A 16,281-nucleotide genomic window follows, 5' to 3' on the forward strand; every position below is an offset into this window, starting at 1 on the left:
CCATAAACTGATATACCTCCCAGTTCCCTCCCCCCCCACCTCCAATTGATACGATTTGTTGCCCTGAGCAGCCGACAGTTGCATATATATTTTTTTTAAATATCTCTTTATTAAGTTTTGTGAGTCTCCATACAATATCATACAATTTGGAAGCATTACATTCTCTTCCATTTAGCATTTTGATACATAAATCAGAGCAAAATAAAGTACAGTTCAAATAATACATTAGGAGTCTCATTTCTCTTTTTTCTCCCCCCCCTTCCCCTTAAGTCACGCTTACCCATAAACTGGTATACCTCCCGGTTCCCTCCCCCCCCCCCCCCCACCTCCAATTGATACGATTGAGCAGATTCCAGTAGAGTGATAATCACAATAAGGTGCCTCAGCATATACAAGTGGTGAGAGAAAAGAAAGAAAAGAAAATGACCTTCGCCTTTAGGGAATTCAGAAAAACTGAATTGTCCTCCCCTCTTCTAAAAGTATTTGCGTCTGATTGGTGTATCAATCCCTGAGTGAATCTGAGAATGACAACTGAATATTATCTGGATACTTTTAATGGTCCCAGATCCCCCCTCGGGTCCTCTTTTAGATACCAAGCTGTTAGCCTGAATGGGCTCATTATTTTCATGTACTCTGTGCGTCAGGACAAATAGTTTCCATGTTTGAAAAAGTCGCTGTCCTAACACCTCTTTACATTTTAGCGCTTCTAACCATTCCAAATGAAAAAGGTTACGCATTTGTGTTACCACCGTTTCCATAGTAGGGACCTCTATTGATAGCCATAATCGAAGCAGACATTTTTTTGCAACCATAATTAGTTTATGGCCCACTAATGGTATTTTAGAAAGATCACCTTCCTTCTCCTCTGAACCTTGTTTATCTGTATGTTTAGCAGCATCACAGTGCAGTATTGCCAACGATGGTGTGACTGCAATGCTCATCCTGCTAATCTTACTTAACATCTGGCTGATCTCTTCCCAGTACCTACTCCGTTTCGAGCATAACCATAAACCGTGATACAGATCTGACTTGGGGGTATCACATTTGGGGCATGCTGTTATTCTCCCTGGACTGGCTAGGGAACTAGGTAAGTCGAATCCGTATATAGCATGATGCAAAATTTTCAAGTGAGTTTCCCTCCATGTTTCATTTATTATGGCCTTACGCATAGCTGTGATTCCTGACCAAACTGTTTTGTGAATCTCCGCCAACTCCAGCTTTTGGCCCCATTTATTGAATATCCCCTTAGGGTCTTTAACTCTCCACCTATCTCTCAGCGCCTGGTGTAACATAGACAGTGATCTCTTTGTCTTGATGCTTAGGAACGAGTCAAAATCATTAGGTTTCCACTCCTTTGACAAGTCACTAGCTAACCTCCTACAATAGTTTCTAACTTGAGTATATTGCATAAATGAGGAGCTTCCCAGTGTCAATTTCTTTTTTAATTCTTGTAAAGTCGCCACCTCCCTTCAGTCTCATGAAACAAGTCTCCTATTTTATTTATCCCCTTGAGGGCCCATTCTTTAAAAAATGCATTGTCTCTGCCTGGTATAAAAGAGGGGTTCCCCCTTAAGGGGAGGTGTTTAGAAATCTGGTATGGGAGATGAAAGTGAGTTCTAAGAGTTTTCCAGACTACCGTCGTGTCTCTTACTACTAGAGAAGTTTTGATGCCCACAGGTAAAGTGGATCTTTTAGCATGAAGCAAAGCCACCAGGTCCCAGGGACGTACTAACTCCCGCTCTAAGGCTAGGTTTGAGTAATGAGATGTCCAGTTGATCCAATCCAGAATGTGTCTACTTATGCACGTCAGGTTGTAGCCTCTAATGTCTGAAAAGTTCAGACCTCCCTCCTCCTTTCTAAGTTTTAGTTTATCAAGTGAAATTCTGGGTCTTTTGCCTTGCCAGATGAACCGGATGAACCTGCTTTCCAGCAATTGGACATCTGCATGACGAAGAAGAAGTGGTCTGGAGTGGATAGAGAAGTTTGGACATACTCATCATTCTAATAAGATGACATCTACCTACCAGGTTTAACGGTAGCCCCTGCCATCTATCTAACTCTTGCACAATCTTGGCAATGAGAGGTGGAAAGTTCAAGGTATATAATGGGTGCGGGTCGTTGCCAATTTTTATGCCCAAGTACTTGATGCTCCCTTGTGCCTTTGCTATGTTCAAGTGCTTAGGCAACTGATATTTCCCTGTATCTTTCTGGGATAGGGCCAACATCTCTCACTTTGACGCATTCAATCTATACCCTGAATAGGATCCGAAGTGATTCAGTGCATGAAAAATCTGCTCCACATGATTTTTAGGGTTAGCTATAAATAACATTATATCGTCTGCGAACAACGCGATCTTTAGTTGCCTAGTGCCAATCCTTATCCCTTCCCTGTACAATTGTGAAAGGAAAACCCTAAAAGTCCCCGTGAATCCCATCCTATCCAATACTGCCTCCAGCCATGCCCATCTCACGTTATCAAAGGCTTTCTCAGCATCCAAGGTGAGCATGGCTGGAGCCTCTCCAGGCCGTGGTTGGTGGCGAACCCTATCCAGCACCGTTAATACAGTACGGATATTGGTTACCGCTGAACGGCCCTGCACAATAATACTGTCCTGGTCAGCTAAGTCCCGAGTATCTTCAGCGGTCAATAAATCCTGCAGCGACTCAGACGCTGCGGAGGGGTCACTGAAAATGGCGGTTGTTCCACCTAGCATGGCTACTCTCAATGTGGCCGGGTATTGTAGCTGGAACTTAATTTGTCGGCGAAACAAAGCTGAGCATAGGCCACTAAACTCCCTCCTTTGTTTTGCTACCTGAGCGGAATAGTCCGCAAATAGCAGTATGATTTGTCCTCTAATCTTCAAGGGACCTCTTCTGGTTCTGTAGGCTCTGAGAATCGCCTCCTTGTCGCAATAATCCAGGTATCGCATGATGACTGGACGGGGTCTCTGCAATGAGTTGTTACCATCACGGTAAGGTGAGCTATGTGGGTCTGGCGGTGGTCCGACCTGATGTGCCCGCTCCACTTTGTGTTTTCCATCTAGCCCCAGGGCCCGCGGTAAATCGATTTCACAAATCTCGTTAAGGGCCTGCGCTTTGACCACCTCGGGTAGGCCTAGAAGTCTCAAATTATTCCGCCTGGACCGGTTCTCTAAGTCCTCCAAACGGTCTCTCAGGATGATGTTATGTTTCTGTAACTCCTGGATGGCCAGGTTTGATTTTGAGTTCTCATCTTCTAAAGAGGTACACCGCTGCTCTAGGTCCACCAGACACGTGTCATGCTGCGCCACAGTCTCATGCAGCTGCTGTAAGGACATCGCCAGTGTTTTGGACAGTGTCTCCTTGATGTCTGGAGCCAGGTGTCTTGCTACTTCTATGGCCAGCGATTTATAATTTATTTTGGCCATGTCCGATGGTTCTTCAGGCTGCGAGCTTGTCAGGGCCTCTATTACGCTCTCCACAGCACTCAAGGGGGACCCAGGCTCCGAGCCCTCCATCTTGTCTGGCATGCTGGCGTCAGTTAGTGTAGCGCCGCTCCGTACCTGCTTTCTGCCACTCCGGAGCAGATATCTGTCCATGGGCCTCGTGCCAGGACGTTCTGGGGAGGTCAGGGTCACTGTCCCGTCCCTTGCTATGCCGGTATGCAGCGTCCGGAGCTCGTTATAGGTGAGGGATGGTCGGAGCACACTTACTCCGCGTTCTCCATCTCAGCGCCGGAACCGACAGTTGCATATTTATCCTGTGACTGCCTAATGTACCTCCAGCCACAGAATCAAAAGTTCTTTGTTGTCAGGTAACTGCCTATTGGCTAATTTTTGGGGCCTATACTGGCCGACAGTTACATATTTATCCTGTGACCGCCTAATGCACCTCCAGCCACAGAATACAAAGTTCTTTGCTGTCAGGTGAATGCCTATTGCCTAATTTTTAGGGCTTATACTGGCCGACAGTTTCATATTTGTCCTGTGACTGCCTAATGTGCCTCCAGCCACAGAATCCAAAAGTGCTTTGCTGTCAGGTGAATGCCTATTGCCTCATTTTTGGGGCCTGTACTGGCTGAAAATTTAATTTTTATCCTGTGACTGCCTAATGTACCTCCAGCCACAGAATCTAAAATTCTTTGTGCTGTCAGATGAATGACTATTTCCTAATTTTTGGGGCCCATACTGGCCGACAGTTACATATTTATCCTGTAATATATGAAAGGATTCCCAGCAGTCGTGTCTTGATGCAAATCAGGTATCTTTTTATTCCATAAACGGAAATAGTCCTATGACCAGGACGAGTTTCGGCGATGTGCCTTCATCAACAGGTAATCCAAAAGTAATTCTAACAAGCTATATATACTATAGTCACCACCCACAGGGGCAGGAGATCCATCCCATAAGGGGAGTGGCCACAAAAAACAGGTGTAATCAATATAATAGTGAACAAACCAAAAAGCAAAAAACACTTGGATAGATATTCTATCTTACATATTGTAGACAATATTTCTTGTGCATGTTCAGATATTCGACGTCTGAAAAATAAATAATACATATATTGTAAACACGGAACAGAATTATTTCTTTACAAATGCATGACCTCATATTCCCTATTGAGGCCTCTAGGGTGAAATGTGTCCAACATGTGGATCCAAAAGACTTCCCTCCGTAACAGAATTTTTTTTATATCACCCCCCCTCCGTGGTCTAGTCACCTGTTCTAGAACCTGAAATAATAAACACAAATCAACTATTAGAACCAGAAATCTGCTATTACCCATACCAAGCCATTTTGAAAAATGTAGACACTCTATTGCCCAGCTGAAATTTCAGGTTCTAGAACAGGTGACAAGACCACGGAGGGGGGGTGATATCAAAAAAATTCTGTTACGGAGGGAAGCCTTTTGGATCCACCCGTTGGACACATTACACCCTAGAGGCCTCAATAGGGAATATGAGGTCATGCATTTGTAAAGAAATAATTCTGTTCCGTGTTTACAATATATGTATTATTTATTTTTCAGACGTCGAATATCTGAACATGCACAAGAAATATTGTCTACAATATGTAAGATAGAATATCTATCCAAGTGTTTTTTGCTTTTTGGTTTGTTCACTATTATATTGATTACACCAGTTTTTTGTGGCCACTCCCATTATGGGATGGATCTCCTGCCCCTGTGGGTGGTGACTATAGTATATATAGCTTGTTAGAATTACTTTTGGATTACCTGTTGATTAAGGCACATAGCCGAAACGTGTCCTGGTTATAGGACTATTTCCGTTTATGGAATAAAAAGATACCTGATTTGCATCAAGACACGACTGCTGGGAATCCTTTCTTATATTATTGCTGTGGATTGACGTCCTCTCCCGGGGAGCCTGCACCTGAGTGAGTGCTGGTTTTTCCACATCCAAAATATTTATCCTGTGACTGCCTAATGTACCTCCAGCCACAGAATCCAAAGTTATTTGCTGTCAGGTAAATGCCTATTGCCTAATTTTTGGGGCCTGTACTGGACGACAGTTAATTTTTTTTTTATCTCTAGCCACATAATCACACCCTTGTCTCACTCTTTTGCCTCTCATTATTGTGGCGTATGAACCGCATTCACCATAAAGACCTTCTAATGTCACAGGGTCATGTGACTGTGCCCCCCACCCCGTACTGTGCCCCTCACCCTGTACTGTGCCCCCTTATAACCTGCATTGTGCCCTTTTACCACACCCTGTGCAGTGCCCCTAGTCATTCCCTGTACTGTGCCCTCTTATACTCTTTTATCTCGTCACGGTATGGCAGTGTTATCTGGTCACTGTACAGAGGTGTTATCCAGTCAATGTATGGCGGTGGTATCCAATAACTGGATGGCCATAACTGTATCCCTTTCCCTGCCCACGCCATCCTTTTTTAGACCTGGCATGAGCGTGAAAAATATGCAGATTGCGGTGCTAAGGCCACAATCTGTGTCAGAAATACGCCTAACATAGACATATTTCTATATAACAAATTACCACCTAATTGTATTATTATTCGGGGGTAGGGCTAATATCTTTATATTATATCGATTCTAGTGTATTATACTGTGCCCTGTATTTGCCAATAGAAAATGATCCTTGGGAAACACAGTCCTCATCTCTGACCACCAGGACCAGGTAGTGCTATCTCAGTACATGGCTGCCTCCCCTCTCCGCCACGCTGCTCTGCTGTGTACTGGTGCTTATTCTGACACTAGGGCTGGGTTCACATCCTATTTTTGCTATCCATTTAATGCATTCTAAAAATATATTTGTTAACAGATGCCTCAGACTGATGCCATACAGTGGCGTCCGTTCACCATACAGTTCCATGGTAGAAAAAAAAATTAACGTTAACCTATGCATTTTTTTTATGGACTCTGCAGTATACAAAAATGTGGAGAGCTGCACATTTGTATACATCAAACCTATAGGAAATATAATGTTTCTAGGCTCCAGCAGGGCACATTTTTGAGAATTTCCCTTTAAGACGCATAAAAATAGCCCCCGATTAAAATACTTTTTTTTTTGGTGGGAATTGTTGCCAATGATCCCCCTCTGGTATATCACTGTCCATGTTGTGGGACTATTTGTGTACTTCTAGTAAGTGTTTTCTGGCTGCAAATATGACCTGAAGGTTTTTCAGGTTCGCCTGCCATTAAAGTGAATGGGGCCTGCCGCGAACGCGCGGTTCGCAAAACATTTGATCGTTCCGGCCGATGTTCGTCCATTAGTAGCTACAATAGCTACAAGCACATATGGGGTGTTTGCAAAAAGGGGAGAAAATGGGGAACATATACTGGTTTGCATTTTCTTCTTTAAACCCTTGTGAAAGTGAAAAATTGGGGTCTGCTAGTAATTTTTCCTTTTTACAAATGTGTACTTTGAAATGCTTTCACTAGTGTTTCTGTCTTTGGTGAGACACCTATTTGCTGAAAAGTACCCTTTCTACCACTTAAAATGTTTGTACGGGGGTGCTCTTTCTGAAATTGGGTCACTTGTTTGGTTTTTTCAATTCTGGGGACCTCAGGAATTTATTTAATGCGACATGGCACCAAAAATACATGTCTGCCAATTCAGGTCAGCAAAATCCGTATTTAGCTGTTTCACTCTAGAGCCGGGCCACTGTAGGGCCGCCTCAGGGTGTCTTCACATGCGACATAGCTCCCAATTACCTTTCCAGCTAAATCCTCTCTCCTAACGCCATATGGTGCTCCTTCCACTCGGAAGCCTGGTGTGCGCCCATACATCATTTTTTTAGCACATATGGGGTGTTGGCGTATTCGGGGGGGGGGGGGGGGGGGGAACAAAATGTGGGGTGCATTTTGTCCTGTTACCCATTGTGAAAGTGAAAAATGTGGGTGTAAGGCTACATGCACACGACCATATGCCAATTCCATGAATCACAGCTGTCACAGCCAATTCCATGAATCACCTTTGAGGACAAAGTTCTCACTACACATCTTGAAATATTCCTTGAGGGGTGTAGTTTCCGATGGGGTCATTTTTTTGGGGTTTCCACTGTAGGGCCACCTCAGGGTGTCTTCACATGCGACATAGCTCCCAATTACCATTCCAGCTAAATCCGCTTTCCAAAAGCCTTATGGTGCTCCTTCCACTCTGAAGCCTGCTGTGCGCCCATACATCAGTTTTTGAGCACACATGGAGTTTTTCTGTAAACTCCTGATTCAGAGTAATAGATTTAGAGTTTTGTTTGGCTGTTAACCCTGTGTTGCAGATAAAATAGATTCAAATTTAAAAAAATCTGCTAAAAAAAGTGAAATTTTGAAATTTCATTCCCATTTTCAAGTTTGTAAAATCAGTTTTGAATAGCTTGAGGGGTGTAGTTTCTAAAATTGGGTGATTTATGGGTGGTTTCTAATATATAAGTTCATGAAAGTGACTTCATAACTGAACTGGTCCTGAAAAAATTGGGGTTTGGAAATGTTCTTAAAAATTTTAAGATTTGCTTCTAAACTTCTAAGCCTTCTAACGTCCCAAAAAAATAAAATGTCATTTTCAAAATGATCCAAACATGAAGTAGACATATGGGTAATGTAAAGTAATAACTATTTTTGGAGGTATTACTATCTATTATAAAAGTAGAGAAATTGAAATTTGTCAAAATTTTGGGTAAATTTTGTAATTTTTTTATAAATAAAAATGAAATTTTTCGACTCAATTTTACCACTGTCATGAAGTACAATATGTGACTAGAAAACAGTGTCAAAATGGCCTGGATAAGTAAAAGCGTTTTTAAAGTTATTACCACATAAAACTACACATGTCAGATTTGCTAAAAATGGTCCTTAAGGTGAAAAATGACAGGATCCTTAAGGGGTTAACAGAATGAGCATAAAGCATACAACCTGCATTTCATAATAACAGGGTAGCTGAAGACTGTGGAAATCTTGAGTAAGAGAAGGTGCATGGCTCCTGTCCAAACTGCTGTGCACATGAATATGTTTCTTTTACTTCACAGATAATTCTAGTTTGCTGTAACCAAAAAGATTTCACAATCACAGGCATTTGTGTGGACCATGTTCTTTGTAATTTGAACCTATATCTGCAGCCTTGAGCTATGATGTGAGCCACAATACACCGTATCTGATATCTGGACTAGATGTTTTGCAATAATGTGTTAAGAAATAAATTAAAGGGAATTTCTGGTAGTTTTATACTGATGGCCTGTCCTCAGGATCGGACATCAATATCTGTTCAGTAGTGGTCCAACTCCCAGCACCCCTGCTGATGAGCTGTTTGAAGAGGTTTGGGCGGTCTGGTTAGTGTTACTGCCTATTCCTACACCAGTGATGTCACATTCTTCGGTTACATGGCCTACATGCAACTTAGTCCAGTCTAAACTGAATAGGTCTAGGTTGTAATACCAAGCACAGATGCTATAGGCCTCATGCACACGACCGTTGAATCTACCGGTCTTCTCCTCCTTCCCGAAGCAGCAGAAGACCGGTGGATCCGTGCCGCTGGGAAGAAGCAAGAGAGGTGAGCAAAACAGCGCCTGGCCAGGTCAGGCCACTGAAATCCTCCAGTTTGCCTTCTTCCGCAGGCCATGGCCTGCACTTGCCAGATAGACCTCTCTGTTCTGCCTGTAGGGCATGTGTATGCTCCCTATGGCTCTTAAAGGGCCAGTGCGAGCACACCCTAATTCGCTCCAGCCTGTGAGACACATAGGTCTGCATAACAGCTGTAAAAACAAGATGATGTGATTTAAATCAAGACTTGATGTGGGCACTACCTGAATAGTGGGATATCACTCCAGGTCAGGGATGGTTTGGGTTTCTTTCCCTAGTATGCAAACCAACAGAAAAAATGGCATGGTGTTAAACAGGCAGGAAGTGCTCAAACCCATATGCAGTTGTGCATGTGTATACAGGGGAGCAAATCCTGCACTTGTAGCCCATTGTTAATGGCGATTCCCAGCACAAATGCATACAGTGGAGGATGCCCACAGCGGACCACAAGTACCACAATAGACATCCTACACAAGATAGCAATTATGTTGATGTGATAACCAATATAACAATATAATAACATTTGCAAAGACAGATGCACTCTGAGGTCTTACTAAACCCTCATACTGATACTAAAGATTAGCCAACATATCCTACTGTGGAGGACATGTCTGAGCCCGAGCACTGTGCCAGAGTGCACCTGTCTTTGAAAATGTTATTATATTGTTAAATTGGTTACCACATTAACATAATTGCTATCTTGTGTAGGATGTCTATTGTGGTACTTGTGGTCCGCTGCGGGCATCCCCCACTGTATGCATTTTCGCTGGGGATCGCCATTAGCACCAGGCTACAAGTGCAGGATTTGCTCCACTGTATATATATGCACAACTGCATGTGGGTTTAATCACTTCCTGCTTGTTTAACACCACACCATTTTTCTGTTGGTTTCTATATAGAGATGCTTGGAGGTGTATAAACTCAAATTTAAATGAGCCTGTTTTCCATTCACAGGCTACATTTAGGTGCACCTGCGAAGCCTGGGCCATATCAGCCAGTCTTGAGTGGGACTCACAGACTCTTCACTTCTCCTATTGCAAGCATGGCTACATTATGGAGGTAACTTGTAAGTTGGCTATGAGTCGGACCTTACGCTCCTGTAATTCGCCCACTGGCTCCTGGTATTGCCCATATGGCACAGGTAGGTGAGTTTTTAGGTCCCGAGCTACTTGAGAAACCTTGGTGCGGTGCTCGGGCTCAGACATGTCCTCCACAGTAGGATATGTTGGCTAATCTCTAAATTTTAACATCAGTATGAGGGTTTAGTAAGACCTCAGAGTGCACCTGTCTTTGCAAATGTTATTATATTGTTACTTTCCCTAGTATGCCCCTACTTGGCTTGCCTTAGTATTTACATCCAGTTAAGCGGAGCACCCACCCTGAAAAAAGCGACCCCTGTGGACTGTCCCTATAACTGAAATACCCTAGGTGTGACCCCAAGTAAGTGTTACTAACTCTACTGGGCTATAATAAGAAAGCCTTAGGGGAAATAATAAATCAAATAAACTTATGTCCCTATGCGTTTTTGCTGGAGCTTAGGGTCCAGTTTACTCAGGTGACTAAAAAAGTAGAAGTATATGCAAATAGCATGCACAGATATATACTTTTCATTGAGATATATATATATATGTTTATATCAGAGGCCTGTCCCCGCTGCTGCTCTGCTATCCCAGGCAGACATGGGTGCCAGAGCAGCAGAGGACTGGTGGATCTTCTGGGTGCCACTGGGAAAAAGCGGAAGAGGTGAGCGAAACAGAGCCCAGCCAGGTCAGGCCTTCAGTTTGCCTTCTTCTGCAGGCCTGCCCCTATGGCTCTTAAAGGGCTAGAGCGAGCGCATCCTAATTCACTCCAGTGTATGAGGTTTGCTTTCAGTCTGTAACGATGGATACACACAGGGGCGTAGCTAGAAATGCATGGGCCCCATAGCAAAAAAAAAAAAAATGGGCCCCCCCCCCCTCTGTGCCATCCACAGATCCCCCTCCCCTAAATAGTGCCATCCACAGATCCCCCTCCCCTAAATAGTGCCATCCACAGATCCCCCTCCCCTAAATAGTGCCATCAACAGATCCCCCCCTCCCCTAAATAGTGCCATCCACAGATCCCCCCTCCCCTAAATAGTGCCATCCACAGATCCCCCCTCCCCTAAATAGTGCCATCCACAGATCCCCCCTCCCCTAAATAGTGCCATCCACAGATCCCCCTCCCCTAAATAGTGCCATCCACAGATCCCCCCTCCCCTAAATAGTGCCATCCACAGATCCCCCTCCCCTAAATAGTGCCATCAACAGATCCCCCTCCCCTAAATAGTGCCATACACAGATCCCCCCTCCCCTAAATAGTGCCATCAACAGATCCCCCCTCCCCTAAATAGTGCCATCAACAGATCCCCCCCTCCCCTAAATAGTGCCATCCACAGATCCCTCTCCCCTAAATAGTGCCATCCACAGATCCCTCTCCCCTAAATAGTGCCATCCACAGATCCCCCTCCCCTAAATAGTGCCATCCACAGATCCCTCTCCCCTAAATAGTGCCATCCACAGATCCCCCCTCCCCTAAATAGTGCCATCCACAGTGCCATCCACACTCCCCTAAATAGTGCCATACACAGATCCCCCTCCCCTGAACAGTGCCATCCACAGTATCAGGTGCCTCTCTCTCCCCCCCCCCCCATGTGCCAGTATCAGGTGCCAAACCCCCCCCCCCCAGGTGCCAGTATCAGGTCAGGTGCCAACCCCCCTCCCCCCATGTGCCAGTATCAAGTGCCCCCCCCACGCTCCCCCCATGGCAGTAACAGTCGGGTATTAAAAAAAATAAAAATAAACACTTCTACTTACCTCCATGTCAGCGATGCGATGCAGCCTCTTCCTGTGTCCCTCCCTGTATTGTGTCCCGCCCTGTATGTCCATATATGGAGTCACTGCTTGTATTTCAGAAAAGGTTTCTGCTGGGATTCGAACCCACGACCTTCTGTATCAGAGGCAGAGCACCTACCCTCAAGACCATAACAGCTGCTTTGCTGCTGACTGAAAAATTATGAGACTTCTACTGTTATAGCTGGCTAAGTGTACATCTATACACATAGCTGCTCATATATAGAGATATAGCAGAGCTGAGTGTGCTGGGATAGCTGTCATATAGAGATATAGTAGTGCTGGGTGTGTTGGGGCAGCTGTCATGTGTATAGATGTACACTTAGCCAGCTATAACAGTAGAAGTGTCAAATTTTTTCAGTCAGTTGCAATGCCTTCTTTATGGCTGTGAGGGTTAATGCTTTGCCTCTGAATCCCAGACACATCAGGAGACTTTAGTATATACAGTAAGATTAGAGCACATTAGCGAGGGAACATTAAGACCGCTGCTGTGAAGGGGCCCTGAACAGTAAGACATCGATATTTAACTAACTTGAAAATAAACTGTCGGGCCCCGAAGCAGCTGCTTCCCCGGTAGTTACGCCACCTCCTGGCTGCCTGTGTGTAGTGTCTGTGTGTGTTAATAAAAAAAATAAAAAAATAAAATAAATAAAAATTTGAATGCGGTCGGACGGGCCCCCTAGTGGCGTAGGGCCCCATAGCCACTGCTATGGTTGCTATGGCGATCCCTACGCCACTGGATACACATAGTTCTGCATAAGAGCTGGAGACACAAGATGAGGTGATTTAAACCAAGACTTGATGCGGACACTACCTGAATAGTGGAATATGACTTTAGACTGAGTCAGGGATGGGTTTGGTTTCTATCCCTAGAATGCTTCTACTTGGCCTGTTTCTTCAGGCAATCTGAAACTCTAATTAATGTGTATTGGAGCTACGCTAGCCACATAGTCCCGTAATAGTTACATCGTATGGCTGCAGCACGTGGAACAGGGGAGCGTTTAAACATGCATATAGTAGTCTCAAAGAGAGGGCTGAACTGGTTGTGGTCAAGAAAAAAGTCAGAGTCAAAGGGCTAGATTTATCATTAGCTAAAGTCAAATTTATGGTGTGAAAAAGTCAAAAACAATTGCTCAATCGGTAAAACTGCGCAAATTTTTTTGACTTTTTCTGGCTCTGCGCTATGCTCGTCAGTCTTCTGAAAGTGGTGTGAAAGTGGGCGTGTTTTCCTATGTAAATCAAACTCTAGACAGATTTTCTATTGCGACAATTTAAAAAAGCCGCAAAAAATTGCGCAATTTCACTCCAGTGAGGACCATGCTTATGTTGGGAACGTTATATATACAGGTGAACGCTACCACATCAAAAAACCGCTTTGCAGTGAATACATATAAGGGAAGAATAAATCTAGATGCACTGGAACACCTTCCCAATTAAAATATACCTTTTATTATTCGTCTATTAAAATCTGGCCTACAGCCGGACTACATATATCAGGAGAGTCGACATACAATACAAACACTGTCATTCTTTGGTCAAGAGGTATACTGGAAGTACCTATAATCACACCCATACGAGATTACCAAATATGTATGTAAAAGACAGGTGAGAAATCAATAAGAATGTAATTACCCCCACACGAGATACTCTGTATGTATGTGAAAAGCTGCTGAGAACCAATAAACATACAAAAACGATATTTTACAGTTCAGTGATGACCTGATTTATGTAGGTTCACATAACACGTGTTCCGTGATTGTTCGCGGTTAGCTGAAATACTATACATGTATACTGTGATTATTCACACATTGTTGAATCACTGAAGACAAATTCTATAATTACTCACGGTTTGCTGAGATACCAGTGAATGTGGAGTTACATAGCTAGGTGGAGATCCGATGCTGGTGGAAGAAGCAGTCAGGTAGTTATTTAGCACTAGTGATATCCGGGGTGGTCTGGAGGCCGTGGTAGTAGTAGTACAACTCAAAGATGTAATATCCAATAGTTAAAGAAACAATCCTATCCTACAAAGATCCCTCCGTGACCCTAGCCGTACTCAGCCCAGGGACACCCCTTGAAGGTAGAGGTTCCCTGTCCTCGTGCCTAAACTGGCTCTCCTTGTATCACCCTACCCTAATTGACCAAAAGTATATGACATGACAAACACACTAAAGAAAACAAAAACACAAATCCAAACGTTACGTTTCCCCAGCCAGTATGACTTCTGACTGGTTCGTCAGGGGAAGTGGAGATCAATACTCCAACAGCAGTGTCTCATAATAGAGATTTTCAATTTGGCATCCCTCAATCGAGACCCTCCAGGAATAGGAGCCCAGATGTAGGCAATAGATGACCGGTGTCCCCAGGTCCTGATCAAAATCAGCGCCTTATAAAGTATCCTCCCCCAGTTAGTCCCTCCCCTCTTAGACAATTCAGTTCCCAAAATAGATGAAAAAATGATATTATAAGCGATCTCTCCCAGTATATTTAACATCCCCCATATGCATGGTGATACTATGTTTAAGGAAAGATCATAAAATACCTCAAAATTGACAATCCCATTGAAACGGCATGTGAACGCCGATTTGGAACGCATATGCGTTCCACAGACCGAAAGTGATGTATTAAACCGGAAGTGACGCACATAATGCTGCTCCGATAACCGGAAGTCGCTCTGGAACGCAAATTGCATTCCACCATGCGATTAGGAGATTCAGAGAGGCTGTACAATTAGCTTACGGTCATCATAATATTTAGATAACAGGAAATAGCATGTTTATAATGTATTATTCCCTTTCTATATAGTGTTTCAACCGGGATCAATCATTAGATAGATAATATAATACACCAATTGAAATATATTAGCAGAGGGGGAAGGGGACACAATGGGGGAGGTCTAGGGGGAATAGGTTTAACCAGACGACATTGGGGATTATAATTATTTATATGTTGACTAGGTACCACCGGACCGAGCACTTTAAAAACCATCAAGGGAAAAACTTAATTACAAAATACACCCCCTTCCGGCAACATAATAATTACTGTAGGATCACTTCTGATCCGATATTTTAACTGATGACAGGATAAATGATACCAATTAAGTCACCATTGGTAGTTGGCTTATTTGGAGAAAGAGGGAGGGGCCACCCCAAGAGGGAGGACCCCATACATGCGGACATTATGAATTTAATAGTCGTGCCAAAGTGGGCAGATCAAGAAGGCCAGAATAAATTATATATAGGCCCTGAACAGACGATAATTATAGGGAAATTAATAGTCGTGGTCAAGTGGGCACTGTGGAATGTATATCCCACTTCATAGCCGTGTCCAAGTGGGCAATACAGAGCCGGAGGGAGGAGAGGGTAAGAGCGGGGGAGCACCCATTTTACAGGAAACAGCCAAACATTAATTGTTCGTTAAGACCATATGGACTGTATGTTTTTAATCTATATATCCACTGGCATTCCTTCTGTAATATCTTTTTATCCCAATCTCCCTTACGTGGAGAGGAAGGAATGATGTCAATGATTTGGAATCCCAGGGATCTGGGATCACCCCCATGGAACTCAAGTACATGATTCGCCATGGGTTTGTCTCGTTTATGTCTGATATCTCCTAGGTGCTCTCCCACTCTCCTCCGCAGCTCCCTTTTAGTCCTGCCCACATAATTTAAGGGACAAGTACATGTTATAAGGTAAACCACTCCACAACTCCTACAATTACCAAAATCCCTTATCTCAAAGGTTTTACCCGTTGTAACGCTTTTAAAAGTTTTAGATGTAATAATAAATGGGCATGCTATGCAACCACTACATTTAAATGTTCCCAACGGTCTCCTATCCAACCAGGTACCAGAAGATTTTGGTGTAGTGTAGAGACTATGAACCAGGAGGTCCCTTATCGATTTTCCCCTCCTGAAAGTAATCCCTGGTTTGGGTGGGAGCACATCTACAAGGTCTCTATCTGTTCGGAGAATATCCCAGTGTCTTCTCAGGATTTCAAAAATCCTCTCATGAGAGTCATCATACGTTCCAATAACCCTTATGACCTGGTCTTGTGTTTTATCCTTTTTTTGGGGTCCAAGAAATCTTCTCTGTTATGTGTAAGGGAATGTCTAAAGGCCTTTTTTAGTGTCACATCCGGATAGCCTCTATTTAAGAACCTATCCCTAAGGTCCCTAGACTGTGCCATAAATGTAGGGGTATCCGTGCACTTCCTTCTGATCCGGATGTACTGGCCCTTCGGGATGCCTCTTTTCACTGGGTTCGGATGGAAGCTAGCCCAGTATAAAAGGCTATTGGTAGCCGTTGGCTTCCTGAATGTTTCGTACACAACATTCCATTCCTTTTTCGAAATTTTGATATCTAGGAATGAGATCTCC

This window comes from Bufo bufo, chromosome 3, assembly GCF_905171765.1.
Source record: "Bufo bufo chromosome 3, aBufBuf1.1, whole genome shotgun sequence".
Classification (NCBI taxonomy): domain Eukaryota; kingdom Metazoa; phylum Chordata; class Amphibia; order Anura; family Bufonidae; genus Bufo; species Bufo bufo.